This window comes from Manis javanica, chromosome 11 (genome assembly GCF_040802235.1).
Source record: "Manis javanica isolate MJ-LG chromosome 11, MJ_LKY, whole genome shotgun sequence".
NCBI classification, from domain to species: Eukaryota; Metazoa; Chordata; class Mammalia; order Pholidota; family Manidae; genus Manis; species Manis javanica.
The window spans coordinates 116,090,860-116,110,410 of record NC_133166.1 but is presented as its reverse complement, the minus strand read 5'-3'; the positions used below and the strand labels follow the sequence as shown (position 1 = coordinate 116,110,410).

The 19,551-nt window shown below is 48.0% G+C and overlaps 1 protein-coding gene across 2 annotated transcripts in view; it reads left to right on the top strand.

The window, feature by feature from the left end:
* Window positions 1-14,031, top strand: part of LOC108402635 (ubiquitin-like protein FUBI) — a 43,672-nt gene extending 29,641 nt beyond the window's left edge. For both annotated transcript variants that reach the window (XM_073217540.1, XM_073217541.1), the window contains one exon: window positions 4,426-14,031. The gene's annotated coding sequence lies outside the window, so the exon portion shown is untranslated. The remainder of the gene's footprint in view (window positions 1-4,425) is intronic.
* Window positions 14,032-19,551: the final 5,520 nt, after the last annotated feature.

Below are 19,551 nucleotides of genomic sequence, written 5' to 3'. Positions count from 1 at the left end.
CCGCCCTGGGCCCCCAGCTCCAGCCAGTGCCTTAGGCTCTCCCTGGACACTAGCAGCTGGAATGCAGGGGCCAGACCTCCAGCCTCGGACAATAAAGTCCAGTCACCGAACAGGGCCAAGTGACATCTGCACGGCGTCCGCTCCCTCTGTCCACAGCAGGGAGGGGCTCTCCTTCAGCAAGGCTGGTGCAGACCTGCCCCTCCTCCATCTGCTCAGAGTGAGCCTGAGGCTGCTCTTTGCCCACCCACAGGAGGCAGTGCCACCCCGTCCTCCTAGCAACCAGGCTGCAAAGCCTGGAGTCCCCATGACCTCCGGAGGAGTGAGGGGCACCTGTTGATAAACATCATCATCTAGGGAAATGCAGGCTGTGCTGTGGCAGAGAGTAACTCTGGGGTGGGAATGACTTTGGAGATGCCGTTGCCTTTTCCAAGGAGTGACATGTGGGCAGGTAATGAAAATGAGTCTCTTCTAAAGAGTCAGGGTGGTACATTCCAAACAGATGTGTCATCAAGAGTAGAGAACATGAGTGTGGGAAGGGCCAGCTGCTGAAGAGACAGAGGAGACCAGTGTGGGAGCCCAGGGACCGTCAGGCAGGCCTCCCCTACCTGCTCCTTTAGCTTGTCCCACGCCAGCACCTACCCTGGTCCAGGCCTCCGTGACCTCTAGCCCGGGCTATGACAGTCAACTCCAGTGCCCTCCCCTCTGCCACCTCTCCCTGCTCAGCCACCTGGCAAAGAGCAGCCACACAGTATTTCCCAAAGCCAGGGCTTCTCCCAGCTCAGACATTGTCCTTCTGTTCAAAGAGCAGTGTCCAAACTTCCCGTCTGGGAAATTCAAGCCCTCCCAGACCACACTCCCATCTCCCCTTCCTGCTTCCCCTGCTTCCTAGTGAGTTCCCACCACCAAGGACTTTTGAGGTCCATTCCTTCTCAATCTCTGTCTGGCTCTCCTATTATGTTAGCGCCAGAGAAGGACCCACAATGCTGTGGGCTTCTGTTTTACTGGCATGTACCTCCAGCAAAGGTCCTAGAATTGGGTGACCTCTGCCCTAGTGTGAATGAACACGACTTGTGTGTGTGTAGATAGTGTGAAATGTTTAATAAGCATTGTGCTGGGTATGTGGTGCTAACACACACATCTGCCAAGGACCTCAAGTGGGTGACCCAGCAGGTCAGGGATGCAGCATGTGGGTGTGAGTCATGGGGAAGCCTCACTGTTCCTTCAGGCAATTTCTGAGGGTCCAATCAGCAGGCCCCAGTGGGTGAGTAACCAGAGGCCCCAGCACAGGTGGCGGCTGGACGCACACCTCCCGCCATGAGTCATGCAGCAGATGACAGCAGGGCTGGGCCTCGAGGGAAGCTCCGTGGAGACCTAAGGTGGTTTTCCCCAGAGAAGGAAGCAGTACCCCTGCTTCAATTTCTCTCCGTCCTGATGGGTAGCGTGTTTATGCCAAATCTAAATGCATTTTGTTCCTACCAAAGCACTCAAGCTGTGCCTAATAATTTCCTTCTTGCCTTCTGAACACATGCCAATACTTAAGCAGCACAAGGAACTGCTAAAACCTCACATTATGACTGAGCTTATTTTTCACAAGTGTCTCTGGACTGGACATTCCAGGACAGGGGATACTGTACCCTGTCCAGCCCCATAGGTGCTGAATGGTCAGTCACTCAGCCGTGCTGCGCTTCCAGCATCTACCACACATGCTCTTTCAATGTTCTGCTTGGGTTTTTAATTCCAAAAGAGACGCTGGCCCAGTTTACTCATTTGGTCATTGCTCAATAGACACGTATTGAGCTTCTGTTGTGTGCCAGGCACCAGTGATACCGAGAGGGACGTCCTAGGCCTCAATTTCCTCCCCCATCCAGGGGCATAATCGCAGCATTACCCTCACAGTGCTTGTGAGAACTGAAGGGAGATCAGGCATGGAAAATGCATAGAGCAGCTCTCAATCAATGTTACAGAAAATAAAGCTGTGTCTGGATTTACTGTCCTGTAGACACTCCAGGGACACACAGGGACCAAGGAAAGCAGGTGGACTGTAGGTGAGGTCGGTAGAAAGTCTCCACGGAGGACTAACTGGGACAGGAGGAGAGGCCAGAGGGGGGGGACAGCCTGGGGAAGGGAGGTCTAGAACACTGGGTGAGGGGGTCTCACAAAACTCTGAGCCTGTGGAAAAAGGGCCACAGCCGCTCCCTGGAGAGCCTCCTTCCGTTCTGCCCTTTGTTGTCACCCTGCCCTCCCGCAGCCACGGGGCTGCAGCTGGGCTTCTACAGCCAGGCCTTCCGCAAACACCCACTAGCAGGCGGCAGGGCCGGGTGCCAAGGACATTGTGTGGTGAATAAACTAAAGAAGGGAGCTAGCAGCAGGGAGCTCGTGGCTGGGGGTGGAGAACTGATCCTTCAAGATACTTTCTCCTTTGTTGCCTACCAGAAAGAGGACTCTAGCTCACCCAGAATCCTTCCTCTACGTTTAGATGATGGTTCTCTCAGGAACATAAGGGGAGCTCCCCTTACTCTTCTGCCTAGTGAGGTCATGTGCCTGCGAGGGGAGGCCAGGGGCTGCCTCTTACGAAAGCATTTAGGGGAAGGCCAGTGACACAGCCACTTCTAGTCTCTCTAAACTTGTTTTTGCTGGAATTGCCACTCTGCATGCTGATGGGGCATCTGGAGGGATTCAGGGTTGATTTTAAACTTTTCCAGGGTGTATTTTTAGTTGTTCAAAGTCCTCCAGAAAACAATGATCTCTTTTCATTATAATGGAGCTCAAGCTGAGTCATCTCTGTGGGTGTGAGGGAACATTTGTGCAGTTGTTTTTCCAAAGATCAGCTCTGGAGGTGCGCCGGAGGAGCAGGCTGGGAACTGCAAATCCCTAGAGTCTTTAAAAAACAAAAATGTCGTTTTTGGGGGATTTCACTTCCCTTTTATTTTTGAACTGCATTCCAGAGAAATCTCTGGTAGTGCAGGATTAGACAAAAATCACTGGATTAGATAAAATTAAACCCAAGAGGTCTGGGGAAAATCCAGGTGTAGCTGAAGACGCACCCAGACTGGCCTCTGGACCCCAGATTCAGAAATGAAGGGCCTCAGAAGCTTGTCTCTTAAGTAAGCCCAACTGGCTTCACTAAACAGGGAAGGAGATGGAGAAGGTTCTGGCATTCTCTGGAGGTTTCTGGCCTGATATGAGTTTGGAGGATTAGGTAGGGCCTTGCTGACACAGGCCTGAGACCTGATGCTAAATTTGTGCTACTTCAGTCCTTTTCAGTGCCCACCTCCTTAAAGCCATAGCCAGGTGGCCTAGAAAATCTTCCATGTTCTCTCCTCATCTCTTTGTTGACTCTTTATTCTGGAATTAGCATCATCACTTACTTCGTCTCATCTCCTCATTTTGAGAAGTTATTTGGGTCAGTGTCCAAGGTCACATGGGTGTTTGTCAGTGGAGTCATTGCCAGGAGACAGAACCAAGGGCCCTATTTTTAGCCCAGCTTTTTTGAGGGTGGGGAGCCGAGAGCGTGAGACATCAGCTAAATGGATTCGCCCTCTTACATTTGTCCGTAGGCCCAATGAAGACTGGGCTTCAGGGTGAGGTGGAGGGGAATAAACAGGACATGACAGTAAGTGGAGAGAGAAGCTGCCCTCACACATTCGGAAGTTAAAAGGGACATGCATGCAGATCAGAGCAAAGGTGCCTTGAAAAGCATTTTATATCAAAGGGATGCTTAGCACCAAGAGGTGAGAGAAGGACACATAATCAAATGTATTATTAATGTCCTCACCAAACAACATGGCAATTTTAGGCCATCTTGCTTAAATAAATATTCCTGAGGAGCCTCATTATACAAAGAAGAGGAGGAGGGAATTGGAATCATTTGGAGACGGCCAGACACTGGGGAAGCTAAAGCTAGGAGAGAAGATGAAGGAAGTAAATGTTTGGGCCTAAACAGTAAAAACAGGAGTTAGTGTCCATAATCTTCTCTACAACATTTTTCACTTAACAACTGGAGAAAAATACATAGTTTTCTCTTTGGCCTTGGCAGGCCATCTCTTGCAGCAGGAGAGATTCCTGAGTGCAGAGATCCATTCAAATCTTGATTTCTTTCCCCAAAACCCGGGAGAATTAACCAAATACACAGCCATTTTAAAAGTACGAGGAAATGCTAAGGGAATGGAATGACTAGTTCAGTGACACTGGCAATTATTTAAAGCACTTCAGGGCTCATGCTCATTCATTTCTCAGCTCCAGAGTGGGAGAGAGCACGGGTAGGGGAGGGGTCCCAGGAGCAGACTGCAGGTGGGGAGGGGACTCAGGTACTGGGGGAGGCCGTGGCAGTGGGAGGCGAGGAGGGAGGGGAGGGAGGGACCATCCAGGTCAAATTCTGGGATGCAACAATTGGTTCCAGTACTAATTGGCTGTGTCTGATTTTAGGTAAATGACAAACTCCCCAGGCTCCCAAATCCTCATCTGTAAAATGAGGTGACCCAACTCGGTTTTCTGCCTCCAGCACCAAAATTCCACGAAAATGTTTCCAGTGCAGAGCGGACACCAAGGCTGTGTCTGAGCGGCGCCGTCTGCCTCTCGGCACCATCCCACTCCCGGGGGCGGGCGGGAGCCGGGGGCGCGCCGGCCCGGACAGGACGGCCGCGCCAGGGCCCGCTCCGAGCCGCTGCTTCACCGGCTTGGGGAGGGGGCTCCCCGACCAGGCGCCTCGTTTGCTGGAGCCCCCCAGGCCCGCCCCGCCCCTTCACAACCTTCGTAATTTACTGGAGTCGAGGGGGGATTTAAAATACGGAGAATACAACCCTGATGTCATTTGGCTGCTATCCCGACCTTCACCGTGCCGCTGTACTCCATCTTCCCGTCTTGGAACTTGCTGCTAAAGACATTTGCCATTTTGTAGATTCTAGAAATAAAGACTGCAGGTGAGACGGGATGGGAATCGCCATCCTGTCCTGGGCTCCTAGCTTAAACCACTGTGCCCCTTGCTCTTCCACTTTATCTCACTGCTTCTCGTTTCTTTTCAAAAAATCAAGGCAGCTGCCAGGTCCATCGGAGACCCCCTCCGCCTCGAGCGTTCTAGACTAGTAGGACCTGGTGAGGTGCAAGCACCCGGGGGATGTTACACTAAACGGCGTTTGGCTACGACCAGGGGAGTGTGTGCGACTCTAATGCATGCACGACTTTGAGACGATAAGGAGGAATGACAAAGGACAGGAAAGAGGACGGAAAGGCAGCTCCGGGCTGAAGAGGGAAGGAGGGCCGCAGCTCAGGAATAGAGACCCGAGGGCAGAAAGACGCCCATGATGCCCCCGGCCCAGGTCCCCCGACGCACCAACCCCGGCCAAGCCCTGGCGGCGGGGCGCGCGTGCGCAGTGGCGCGCTGCGGCAACGGCCACGGCTCGCGGAGGCGGCCCAGACCGGCTAAAGCCGGTTAGAACCGGCAGTGCCCACTCGCCCTGAGCTGGCGCTTCACAAAGGGAGGCGGCGGCTCACGACCCGCGTATCCTTGCGCGGGGTGGGGACGGGGAATGGGTGCCTGTGCCGCGCCCCTCCCCCCGCTGCCCTCCTCCTCGGACCGCGGGGCCTCTGGGGCCTCCGGACACCTGTTCCGGCCTCGCTTCTGGGGTCCGGGCCCCGGAGACCGACCCTTTGGAGCCAGTGGGGCCGCGCCCACCCCTCCCCTGCTTTTCCGTGTAGACGTTAGAGCCGCCTGGATACCCGTGTCTCGCGACCCCCGGCGCCATCATGCTTTCCAAATACCCAGGCCTTGGCGGGGAGGCAGATCCCTTTTCTCTCCCCGGGGACTCTACAGTGTCCGAGACGCTGCAGCGGGGCTCATGTCGGTGCTTAAGTCAGCTCTTTAGGTGGGAAGCCCCGGGGGTGTTTTAAGAGTAAAATTGCTCAAGCCGAGGTATAAGGAAAAAGCTTTGGGTTAGAACAAAAGCCTTTAGTTTTATTCCGTATCCAATTTAAAAATTTTGAAAATGGAGTTAGAATTTATATCTCTATCGATATCTGCAAAACAGACTTGGGAGAGCAAACTCGTAAAGGTTCACAAACACGGGAATACGTTAACGTTCCCAGAGTGGCTGCCCAAGGTCGCCGTGTCTTTGGAACCTAAACCTTGGCCGTTTGGGGTACTTCAAAGGGGACACTTAAGGTTTTGACAGCGGACTTGGATTTTGTTAAGTTTAATGAGAGAAGCCTGGAAGCTTAGCAACGATTCGCGTTTGGACAGATCAGAAAATTAACCTAGGCTTCATTTTAAACCTCTAAGTAGTTAACCAAAAGGAACCTGGTCTAGCTGACATTTCGTAACAACAAAAACTTTAACCATGTAAAATAACTAATCCAAGTCACCCCAATGCCTCAGATACAGAAAGACTGAGTTGGGGCTGCGCCTCTTGCGGGAGGGTCAGTGTATCGTGGCTATTTGAGACCATTTTAAAAGTGAATGTCCACACTTAGAACTTTCTGAAGCAGATCACACAGCTGCTTGGATTTCTTTCATAAAAGAGCAACCTAAACGCGTGTGATAAGCACATAATCAACCTGCAGGACTCGAGGCAGTTTGTGGAAAACTGACACCTCCAAAATGGCTGCGGTCTGACGCTTTCGCATAACGGAAGGCAAAGCCTCCGCAAACCCATTTGAGCCTTCCTTAAAAAAGTACTAAAATAGTGCGTACTGTATGTACTCCAAAGGTATGAAAAGCATTTTAAAAGCTACTAAAAAAGTCCCAAGTAATGTCTCTGTGAGCTGTTTGGTCTATTTAAATGTGACTAGATCGTTTTTTCCTGAATTTTCAGCTCAAATCTACTTGCTAATAAGTTTCAAATAGTTCCGGGCACATAATAAGGTTGCATAAAACTTACGAAAAAGTCTAGAAGGGTTTGTAATCCAGATTCTATTTTTAACTCTTCCGGGGACTATTTTTGCTTCCCTCACAAAGCGGGCGGAGGGTTATGGGAATCGGAGGTGTGAGCCGCCTTTTCACTATAAATATGCCTCCCCGGGCTCTGCGGCAGGCATTCAGGCAGCGAGCGCAGAGAGAGCTTTTGAGGCAGAAGCTTTCGTTTGGGACCGCAGATAAGTTTTATTAAAAAGATAGAAATTACTATAGCTAATTTTGTTAAGGAGAGAAATTAATATAAATCTTTAGAATTTGTAAGTAGTGAAACATGCTTGAGACAATCTTAGCAGTAGATTCTTTGACTTAAGATGTTACTTAAAAGAAAATGTGAAGACAGTTTATAAGAAAAATATTTCTGGAATGTGACGGAGGTTAAGAGCTGAAGCTTCTTAAAGGAGCAAAATTATATTGCTGTAGAGTTAGGACTGCGAAATTCAGGGTTTTAAAAAGCTCTAAATTGAAGGTGACATTAGTGTTAAAACGTAGGTGGTATAAATAGAACCTGAACGTTTAAAAAAAGCTGCAGGAGATGAAATATTTTAAAGGCCATCTTGAAAAAATTAAATTGAAGGCGATTTACTAGATGACCTTGAAATACATGGTGGCGTAAAAGTGTGAAGCCCAGTTCTTAAGGCATTTGCTAAATATTGACGGAAATAGTAGTGGTAGGGTAAATTCGGACGAAGATTAGAAATTCGAAGTGGAAAACTCGGAAGATAGAAACACAGGAAGGTGAAGAAGAGAGAAGATAGGAAAACCAGAAAATAAAACATGCCTTTTAGAAAGAAGACAGAAAAACGGAAAACCAAAGGTAGATTTAGACAAGCTAGAAAACCGAAGCAACTAAGGGCGCAGATACAGATGTAGGGAACGAGAGAAGTTAGAAACGAGTGGAAACGCCGTCGCGATAGTTACAGTTACTAAAGATAAAAATGAAAAGCTACGGTAACTATTGAATACAAGTACACAAGATAGAGATTTTTAAAAAGCTTTAAGGCCGAAAAGTTGGATAAACTACCAGGAAAAACAGGAAATTGATTTTGTATACTAAGAATTTATTAACAAAGCTTACGAATTTTGTTCAGAAGTTCGATTGAAAAAGATGAGGTGAAACTACCGTAGACCAGGACCAATTTAGAAGACTATCCGGAAGCTAGAAGGAAAAGCAGTTAAAAAGCTACTAAGAGGACTGAATTTAGGAATTAAGGTAGATGAATTTTGGAGAGCTAATTGAAAGGCCGTGTATCCCGTACCTTAGTTTTCTTTGGCAAATTGAAAGGACTTTGGTAACTGAAGTAATAGAAGATGAAGTAAGCAGCTTAACATTTTGCCTTGGACTTTGAGCCGAGATTTCCGAACCTCGAGGACTAGCACTGACGGCCGAGCAGGTGCTGGCGGAAGTGGATTCAGTGAATCTAGCAGGACAGGAGCAGCAGACAGGATTCCGGGGACCGGTGGTGAAGCTAGGACCGCGCAGCGAGCGCAGATGGTGGTGAAGATAGGCGCGGAGCCCGGGAGCCGGTGCGCTGAGAAGGCAGCTAGGCAGGAGGAGCGGCCGGCCCGTTTGGAGGTGACGCTAGGAGAGGATTCCGGGAAGGCGGCGCGGCGCGGAGGCGCAGTGGAGGATGTAGAGGGGCCCAGAGCGGCGGCCGGTGTGCGCGGCGCGGGGAGCGCAGTGGTGCGAACCCGGGAGGCCGGCGGCAGCGCGCCCCTCTGGGCACTTTATGGTAACCGTATCCGCGGCGCTGTGCCGAGTACGGGGGGAGTCGTCCCGGGGGCGCAGGCCGGTTTCCGGGTGTTGCAGGCTTCTCTTTTTCAGGCTTATTTTCTCATGCGTCTTGTCTGAAGCTTTTGAGGGCAGACTTCCAAGTCTCGGAGGAATGGTAGATGGCAAGTTTGTTTCGTTTTTTAAGAGGGAAACCAAGTGAATTAGAACAACTTGGAGAAAATTTCGGGAAAGAACTTTTTTGGCTTGGGGTAATGAAGCATTTCAGTTACGTGAATGGACCTTTTTTCTCTCCTCACCCTGTATTAAACTTTTCTAGATGTGGAGTTTGGGTGTGTAACTCGGGAAAAAAGTGGGGACTGGGGGGGCAAAATAAGTTTTGAGTTCTTTTCCCCTTAGGTCTGTCTAGAATCCCAAAGGCAAATGACTCAAGGTAACAGAAAAAAGAAAATCCAGTATCAGGATAAGCAGACCACCACAGGTTTACAGTTTCTAGAAACTAGAGCGCAACCAGCTCTCACTTTGAGGTCTGTGGCGGAGCTGTCTATTGAAGAAATGGCTGGTAGTTAACTCTTTTTTCCACCCTTTAATAAGATTTTTAAAGTGAACTCCCTTTCACCTGAAGTCTATTGTGGGGTGTCTTAAAAGGGAAGAGGGTGGGGGAGGAAATGTTTTTTTCTAAGATTTTCCACAGATGCTATAGTACTATTGACAAACTGGGTTAGAGAAGGATTGTACCGCTTTGCTGTTGGCACGAACACCTCCAGGGATTGGAGCTGCTTTTTCCCTTGGAAGCGTATTCCCAGTTGAAGCTGAAATGTACAGCGCAGTGCAGCTTTGGTTCATACTCAGTCATCTCAGGAGCGCTTCAGAGGAGCTTGACTAGGCCAGATGTCCAAGTTAAGTTTTCACATAACGTGACTTTTAAAATACCTTTTATTAAAGGGGAGGGGCAAACTTCCGCAATTAGTTGTCAGTGGCCTGATAATGGTTGGGATTGGGAGGGTTGGGTTTAGGTAATTGTTTAGTTTATGATTTCAGATAACTCATGCCAGAGAACTTAAATACTTAGGATGGAAAACTAAAGAAATTTCAACTTCCAAGTTGGCAAGTAACTCCCAATTCTCCAGTTTTTGTTCCCCCCCAAGTTTTGAATTGGGCAGATGGGGAAGTACCTGAAGATCTACTGGATTCAGAGAGTAGGGCTTGGGGAAGGAAAGCGTTGGACTGGGGGTTGGTCTAGCCCACTGGGCTGACTTAAACTCGGGAATTTTTTAAACGCTGAAGTTGTTTGGATATGGCAGTGTGTGGTTCTCTTTTGGAATTTTTTTCAGGTGATTTAATATAAACTTAATACTACTATAGGAGCTTCAGAGCAGAGGAAGTGGCTTAATGATCCTCAGGATTTCTTCTGATGGTAGCTTTTATATTATCAAGTAAGATTTTATTTTCAGTTGTGTATAAGCAAGCTCTTTTTCTAGTGTAGGAAAAGTATTTTTCCTTTGACTGCAAAACAAGATGTTAAGGTATGCTTCAAAATTCTTAATTGTGTATTTTAAATTTGTATTTTAAGTATTTGTAAATCTTAACTGATGGAAAGGGTGGGCTTTTGTTGATGAGGGAGGGGAAACTTTTTTTTCTGTAGACTTTTTTCAGATATCATCTGAGTCATAACCAGCCTGGCAATATGGTGGCCTAGATGGAAGGGAACAGCTCCTTGGTGAATGATAAGTAAAAGGCAGAAAAGCTTATATTTCATACCTTCATTGGGAAAAAAGCATAACCCTGAGATCCTTACTGCTGACGAACACATCTGCATATTCAAAAACAAATACTAAGCGAATGAAAGCTATCAATTTATAAAGTTAATGGAATCTACCATTTTAAAGTTATGGCTTACCAAGCTATACCCACAAAAATAATGAATTGATGAGAAGTTAATGAATTGATGAGAAATATAATGAATTGAAATAAAATGAATTGATGAGAAATAAGATGATGATAAAATGAATTGATGAGAAATACAATGAAGATGTCCATCTCAAAATACTGCTTTTACAAAAGCAGAATAAAAAGTGATAATGAAATGCTACATTAACCTTGGAATAAAAGAAGCTGAAATAATTCAGAGATGAGTGGGATCAAGTGGATTGAGGAGGCCGTGCTGTTTGCCAATCTTTCATTTGCCTCAGGCAGGTGTCTCTTCATGATCAGAAGAGTTGCTTCATTTCATCTGGGAGCAGAAAGCAAGCAGCTGTCCACAGATAAGTGTGACTTGCGTCAGCAGTACTGCATGTTAGGGATGAGTGCATTTTTTTTAAGAGCAGTGCAGGTCTTAAATACTGAATCCCTTCCATATGGGATTCCAGATTGTGGGGAATTCTCCCATCCAGCCCTTTTAAAATTACGCAGGATTTGTATCTGTGGGCCTCATGATGGGATGGATAGTGCACCTCACTCCTTTAGAGGCATGTAATTTCTTAAAAGCCTCTTCAGAGTAGTACTTTAAAAGTACAATAATATAAAACTAAGGAGATTCTCTGAAAACACTAAGAAGGGCATAATGTGCTGTTAACAAGAATCAGAAATGTTAATCTTGCTATGTTTAAATGTGATGTATCTTGTGCAGAAACCCATTAAAGTAATGTAAAATAAAACAATATAGAGAATGTATGTTCAGGAAGGTGTCTCCTTATTTAAATAAAATATTGTTTGTTTGTAGTTAGTGTTGGGCAATCTTGGGGGGTTTCTTCTCTAATCTTTCAGAAACTTGAGAACACTCTAAATGGACAAGATCAGAAATTGAGCGGAAGAATGAATTTAACTTTAAGGCAGGAAAGACAAATTTTACCCTTCATAAAGTGATGAACATTTAATAATTCCAGGCACATGGCAGTAGAGGCCCTCTAAATAAGGAATAAATACTTAGACAGGTGGGAGATTATGATCAGTGAAACAGGTAACTACACCTACTCTTACCAGTCAGGGGGGTGTAAGTTGGCAGTGGTTCAAGTAGTAAAATGCTGTCCACATTGCCAGAGTTTGCATGTTAAGTTGAAATGCTTATAATCATCTAGTGTTAGCCAGTTTTATGTGTGGCACTTGGGGTGGGGTTTGTGCATTTTTTAAAGAATTTTCCTTTTCAGAGGCTTCATTTCATCCTTCATGAAGCTGTTCAGGATTTTCACTTGCACATAAGCGCTTGGCTCAGCCTTCTGTTCTAGTGTGGGAGACCCTTGCAGTGTATCAGCGTACTCAAGTAAATTTTTTCCCCCCTGATTCTGGAGGGAAGGGAGGGGAGGGGGTGGGGCTTACTTGTTTTAGCTTTCTTTTTACAGACACACAGAGAATGCAGTTGTCTTGACCTCAGGTCTGGTCTGGTCTGTTGGCAAGTAATAACGCAGTACTGTTCTGATCTGCTGCTATTAGAATGCATTGTGAGACGACTGGAGTATAATTAAAAGTGTTTCCCTCAATGCTTGGAGTAGTGATTGTTAAAGGAAAGTCCAGCTGTGATAAAGGCTTGGGTGTTGAGGAAATTTCTGCAGCTTTAAGCATTCATGTTTGTGATTGAAGCCAAGTACCTTTTGCTGTGCTTCTTTAGGTAAAATGCCTTTTGTTCACTTTTGGTACGGGGGTGGGAGGGGCACTGAAGCCTTTAGTGTTTTCCAGATGCAACCATAAATTAAGTGCCAAGTGCCAAGCAACAGTCTTCAAGAAATTTCACTGGCAAGTGGAAATGTTTTAACAGTTCAGTGATCTTAGTACATTGTCTTTGTGTGGGTTTGTCTCTTCCCCCCCCTCTTGGTTTTAATTCTTACATGCAGGAAATTCAAAGCAACAGATGAATAAGAAGGGCCAGAGAAGCCAGACACCCAGTAAGGAAAAATAGCTTGTTTACTTTCAATAAAACATTACATGTTGAATGTGGGGATTGGGAACCACTAGTTCTTTCAGATGGTACTCTTCAGACTAGAAGGAGCATCCAGTTGAATTCACCAGTGGACAAAATGGTAACAGGTGAATAAGCTTTTTCTGTATTTACATTCTAAGTCAGATCCCTTATAAGTAAATCAGAAAGTAGTTTTTCAGCTTTATGCTGGAGTAAAAAGCATGTCAAGCAGTTGGCTGTTCGCCTGGGGGTGGAGGGGTGAGGTGGGCGCTAAGCCTTTTTTTAAGATTTTTCAGGTACCTCTAAGGGCATCGAAGGCTTAAAGTAGGACAACCATGGAGCCTTCCTGTGGCAAGAGACAACAAAGCGCTATTATACTAAGGTCAATAAAGTGGTGTCAGCCTGGTAACTCCAGCCTCAGCCCCCTTGGCAGACATGCACTGAGGCCTCTGGAGAGTGAAGCATCCAATGGAATGCTTAAGTACCACGTATGCCCCTGGGCTTGCCTTACCTACTTTCAATGAAGCTGTTTTTATAGCAGCTCTTAAAAAGCCCAGACCTGAAGGTTTGAAGGGGGGGAAAGCGGGCAACCACTTTTCCCTAGCTTTTCCAGAAGCCTGTTAAAAGCAAGGTCTCCCCACAAGTGACTTCTCTGCCACATCGCCACCCCCTGCCTTGGGCCTAGTGCAGACCCTTCACCCCTCACCTCGATGCTGCCAGTAGCTTGGATCCTGTGGCATGGTCCATAATCGTTCAAGGTAACAGTGGTGCCAAGGTCTTTGGTGGGTTGCACTACTAGAAAAGGCCATTGATTGACCTGCAAATGGTTTGCAGTAAAACCACAACTAAGCTTTAAGGTGTTTTCAGTATACAGTAGTAGTGTCTAGACTTCAATCAGTAAATAGAGAATAATCTTGAAGAACTGTAATGCTGCTGGGTGGGAAGGTGTAACTCGGTGAAGAAGGAGGCTTTGTAGTGGCTGACAGGGCTGTTGGGTGGGGTTGCAAAATTCCTCTGCTAAGACTTTTTCAGGTGGACATATAGCAGACTTGGCCAAGCTAGCATCTTAGCTGAAGCAGATTCTCCAGTGTTCTTCAGTAGGGTTGTAAAAGGTTTTTCTTTTCCTGAGAAAACAAAAGACTTTGTTTTCTCAGGTTTTGCTTTTTGGCCTTTCCTAACTTTAAAAAAAAAAGCAAAAGACACTGGTGGTTGGCACTCCTGGTTTCCAGGACAGGGTTCAAATCCCTGTGGTGTCTTTGCTTGACTGTAACCCCTGCCTTCAGGACTTGCCACCTTTCCTCCTCTTCCCTTCAGGTGTTCAGTGGGGGAGGTGGAAGGTTCTTGGAATTGGTCAGAGAGGCCTGAATCAGTTTGTATTGATATTTTCATGGGACACTAACTTATTTTGTCTTTAATTTACAGGTATCCCTTAAGCATCTAGTGTTGTGTGAAGCCTCACTATTAAAAACTTAAGATTTCATATTAATAAAAATTGAAACACTCTTTACTGGTGATGAGTCTTGTGTATAAACCAAAATTCTGTTTCTGAGGAGGTTGATAATAGGTGTTTTGCAGGGGGGGCACTCTTCTAGCTTGTTCCTTATTCAATCTAGTACATGGCACAGGGACACAACATGATCTTCATGCAGGGGAGGGACTTGGAGGGGGAAATGGTGTAGGGGGTTAAGAGATGTAAAAACCCAGCCAAGTCCCCACAAAAAAAAATACACTTTGTGTTAAGCAACCTACTTATGTTGAGCAGTTGGCTATGGGCTGGGGTGGAGAGGTGTTTCCATTGCTCCTATGAAAAGGCCTTTGTAAGTTTTGAGTTTAACAGCCAATAAAATGTTCCTCTGAAGTCTTGCTGACTCATGGCCACATCTAATTTGTCAGTGACCAAACAACTACAAGTAGGTCATGTCCCCAGTTCTGTGGAATGGCCTGGATACCAGGTGGTAATTCTCCCTCTTAAATGATGAGATATCCTCATGGTCCCACTAAATTCTTGAGGTGCCCTTCTACCAAGGCCCTGTCTCCTGAAAGGGCAGGAGAGGCTCATTAGGGCAAACCCAGCCAGACCTAGGAGGAGGGGGGACACAGGACCAAAGACACCGCAAGTCTCCCAGCCTGGGGACTGATGAGTGGCCATAATAGCCCTGTGGAAGGGTCTGAGTGAACAGCCCTCCCCTGTGTGGACTCAGGAAGGTTCCACGGTGCACAAGGGGAAGCAAGCTGGCTTTGTATCACTTTTGCCAAAGCAGGGCCGGAATTTGAACTGTTGTGGTCCCAGCATTTCAACTCTTGCTGTTCCTTCCGAGCATTAGTGTCCGCACAGCATAGCAGACTACCCCGACCTGCCCAGGCGGGTGCAGGCCCTGCACAGTCTTTCTTCTCCCTTGAAGTGGTCTAATAGGGGCAGTGTTGGGGAGAAGCTGAACTGGACACCCTGGTTACCCGGGTTTGAGTTAAGTGCCTAAACGGAATTAACACTGTCTCAGGGTCTGAAGGAGAGAAGGTCTCACATGGTTTTCCAGAGTTGGGAGGCTCCCTGTAAGTACAAAGACTCCATTGGAGAGCAAAGGAGTAAGGAGGGGCTGGGGATTTGTCAGGAGCGCCTGGTTCCTGCCGTTGTGCCAGGCTCATTGTTACCCAGGTTGGAAGTATGAAGGCGACAGTGACAGGAAGAGGCAGAAAGTGGGCCAGAAGCCACTGCCACCCTCTGAGCCCAAGATGGGAATGGAGAAGGAGGCCCAACACAAAGTACCCTGGTGGCTGTCTAAGTCAAGGAGCTGGCTGTTGATCCACAAACCGCAGGCATGGCCTTCCGGTGCCCCTCCGGATGTACGGGATGCTTTTTCACACCAGTTTCCATAATCCCGGTAATCGCGGCTGTAACAAACTTGAATTCAAGTGGTAGCTACACTGTTTCCCAGCATCTCCAAGCTTTCTCCAAGCCTCCCAGGCCCAGGGCTAGTTAGTATGGACTTGGGCGGATTTCTAACTAAAGTAAATAGGTGAAACGACGAGAGAGAGGATTTGGTAGGAGGGGACAAGGGTGTGGGGGAAAGAGAACGTGGAATTGTTTACCCCAGTTGTTGATTCAGAAACCCGGAAAATCTAGGAGACATGGGTCAAGTCTTGGCTCCTGGCACTGGCAAACTGAAAACTTGGGTTGTCACCTCTCTCCAGGGAACCCCCTCTCTTAAATGAGGGACTTGGGGAACCTGTCAGCCTACTGTGGTAGGAAGAGTAGCCACAGAAGACGGAAGCTGATGGAACTGGAAACGAGTGAGCCTTTGCCTCCATCTAGTGAAAGTGTTTAGTATTGCATGAGCTGTCTTTGGGTTACTTCATAATACATTTGCATGTTTGTTCAATATTTTTATTGCTAAATAAATTCCACTGTATGGATATTATAATTTGAATTATTTCCAGTTTTTGGAAATTATGAATTAAGATGCTATAAACATTTGTGTAGAAGACTGTGTTGACATAATGATTTCCCTTTCTTGGTATGTTGTATGGTAGGTGTATGTATAGTTTTAAAAAAAACTTCCAAACTACTTTCCAAAGAGGTCGTGCTACTCTGCATTTTCGCCAACAGTGTATGAGAGTTCCAGTTGCTCCATATTCTCACCATAATTTGGTATGGTCTTTAAGTCTTATCCTTTCTAGTGATATGTAGTGGTATCTCATTGAGGTTTTAATTTTAATTTGCGTTTCTCTAATGAATGATGATATTGAGCATCTTTTCATGTGCTTACTTGCCATTTATGTACCTTCTTTGGTGAAGCGTCTACTTAATTTTTTTGGCCAGTGTTTTTGGGATGTTTATCTTTTTATTGTTGAGTCGTAAGAGCTTTTACATATACTAGTCCTTTGTCAGTGTTATGTTTTGAACCCATAGTCTTCCGGTATGTGCCTTGCCTTTTCATTTTTTGAAACTGTCTTTGAAGAGTTGAAGTTTTAAATCTTGAACAAACCATTGATATGCGCAGTAACACGGAGGAACTTAAAAAATAATTATTGAGAGAGAAGTCAGCTTTTTAAAAGTACATATGGCCCGGTACCATTTATATAAAATTCTCAAAAACTCAAACTCATCTAAAATAGTAGTAGAGTGGGAGTTACAAAGGGGCACAGGCGAGCCTTTTGGGGATGTCCATTGTCCTGACTGGTGGTGTTCCGTGGGTGTACACTAATGTCTAAACTCATCAAATTATATACTTTCAATATTTGCAATTTATTGTACATCAATAAAGCTGTAAAAGAAAGAATGTGTGTGTACGGGAACAAACACCGATGGAACGCTTATTATGTGCCAGACAGAAAATGCTGGGAGTGCATAAAGGAATAACTGACTTTCTTCAGCAGCTCTGAGTCTTGAAATAGAGCAATTTAAACAATGATCATACACTTCCATGTAATAATGTGGAACTCGAGATCCAATCCTGGCTCCTGCACACATGGCTCAGTGCACCTGGGCAAGTTACTTAACCTCTTTAAGCCTCATTTTGTCCTTCTGTTAAATGGGCATAATAATACCTTACCCAGGGCTCTGTCACAAGGAACAGGAGATACATAGATAGCTAAGCTTAATCAAGGCTCTGCAAGTATTTCTTGTGAAGCACACACTGGAGGAAGGCAGAGGCCATGCTCTCTACCTGAAGAATTCAGGGAGGGCTAGAGCCAGGCAGGGGCGCGCAGGCCGGCCCCAAAGGGAGAAGAGGCGGCTTCTGGATAGACAAGAGAGGGGTTGACTTTCATCTGAGAGAACAGCCTGAGCAGCTTGGAGGTATGAAAATGCAGGACATTAGCGACCCAGGGCGGCCAGGGGGAAGGCTGGGAGAGGGCAGAGGGGGAGGCGCTGGGCGGCTGGCCGGAAGCCGATGGCGATGGCCTGGGAACCCTGGAGGAGTTAGGGCTCTCCCTGGGAGGCAGGCGGTGAGGCAGGCGGCTCAGCGAGGAAAGGGCAGGCAGGCCAGGGGTGAGGGAGTGGCCTGTGGGGCCTGGACTGAGGGAGAGAACGGCTTGGGAAGGGCCCCTGGTTTCTGGCTTCAGAGGCAGGGCAGACAGAGGCGCCATGTCCAGGACAGAGTGGGCTAGGGGAGAGCTGGCATGAAGCCGGGCGCCGGGGAAGACGGTGACGGGAGCGCTGGGCCCCTGAGACGAGAGGCCCCTGGGATGTCCCGTGGATGAGTGGAAGGGACGGGCTGGAACTCAGGAATCAGCCTTGACCAGGTCTGCTGGCTTCCAGGGACCGCGCAGACAGTGACGTCCGCGTAGGCGGGCCGTCGGGGACCACGTGCTGAGGGGCCCGGGCGGGCCTTTCTGTGTGTAGTTCGGTCAGCTCTGGGCCTTTTCTCTTCCTCCTGCCTCTTCAATGTTGTTTCATTCACTCACTCATCTCCAATCTGAGCACGAAGCAGCGCCCAATCCTAGGGCCCGGAGGCACCAGGAGGCACCAGGCAGAGCTGAGCTGTCTTAGAGCCAACACCTGCAGGACAGGTGCACGGCAGAGAGGTTACTGCCCCAGAGAGGAAGCCCAGGATGCAGGGTGGGGCTGGAGCCAGGACGTGGGCAAGCAGGGAAGGCGTCCCAGAGGCGGGGCCGCTGGAGCTCAGCCGGCCTTCCTCCCTCCCCGTCAGCAGCTTCCATGGAGATGCAGCCTCCTCTGCTTCTCAAACCTTCCGTTCAGCTCTGGGTTGGGCGCCCCCACTTGGGGGTCCACCTCCCTGCAGGAGGTGTTCCCCAACTCCTCCATTTCTGGTGGCATCTCCAATGCATGCCTCCTCTTTCACCTCTGCCAGCTGGACACTTTCCTGCTCACTGTGGCCTGGCACCAGGCCACCCCCTGCCATCTCCCAGAGGCCACCACCACCAGGGTGTCTTCCAGACCCACAGGGCCTACCAAGACCCTCCTCTACTCCCTGCTCACCTCCTTCACTGACTCCCTGAGGGTTGCTGCTGGATTCTGCTTGTACCCTCCTCACCTGCTTGACTGGCAGTCCCTTCCCACTAAAGGAGCTGTCTGCTCCCCACACACAGCCCCTCACTGTCTCATCACTGGCCTTCCCTCATGCCTTCTCCCTGCTGTAATATTCTCCCACCTGCTTATCGCCAGCATACATGCTACTCCTGCCTCCAGCTTCAGGTCCGGAGTCCCCGGGGTGCCCGGATCCTTGTCTGACTCCCCCTGCAGGCCCTGCTGCACCCTCCTGCTCGCTGACTCCTAACAATACTGCACAAACCACCCATGGGCAATAGCTGAGGTCTGACCCCAGGGGACCTGGCACACGCCCATTCACACTCACCTCACGGCCAACTGTGGCCCGGCCTGGTGACAGAGCGGACACGGGCCCTGTGCTCAAGCAGCTCATACGTCAGCCCTGCCTTCCACGCTGGGTGCCCAGGAGTCAGGACAAGGGCCACAGGGCTGGGAGAACGGTGGCCTTCTGGTAGAGGAGACATTTGAGTTTGGCCTTGGCAAAATATTGGGACTCACACATGTGAGGACAGGAGGAAATTCACCCCAAGGGAGAGCACAGCATGGGCCAAGGCGGGGGGTCGGAAGTCCATCTACGAGGTCACACCCTCAATTCCAGATGGTCCTGTCCCAACCTACTCCACATCTCCCCTGAGCTATGGGGACCCCTGGCCCCCACCTGCCGCCTCCTTTCTCAAGCCTCCTCCACCTTCACTTTCTCTCAATTCCTTTTTCCTTCTTCCTCTGCTTTGAAACTCACATTATCTCTACTATTTTGCTGTCACCCATATATTTATAACCAGGGCACTTGAAACCACAACTAATTAATGACTCCCTTCTCCCCAGCACAAAAACCTCAACACGCCCTGCCTCTGGTATTGCTGGGCATCTAATGCCACCCGTTTTTCTCTGTCCCAACATGAGTGCTAATTGTTTGCCTCACACAGGCACTGATTACTTAGACGGACCCACTTCTGTCTCAGCTTTGTTTTCTTAAATCCTGTTCCCTTTTTTTTTTTTAATGAATAGTGTTTTAA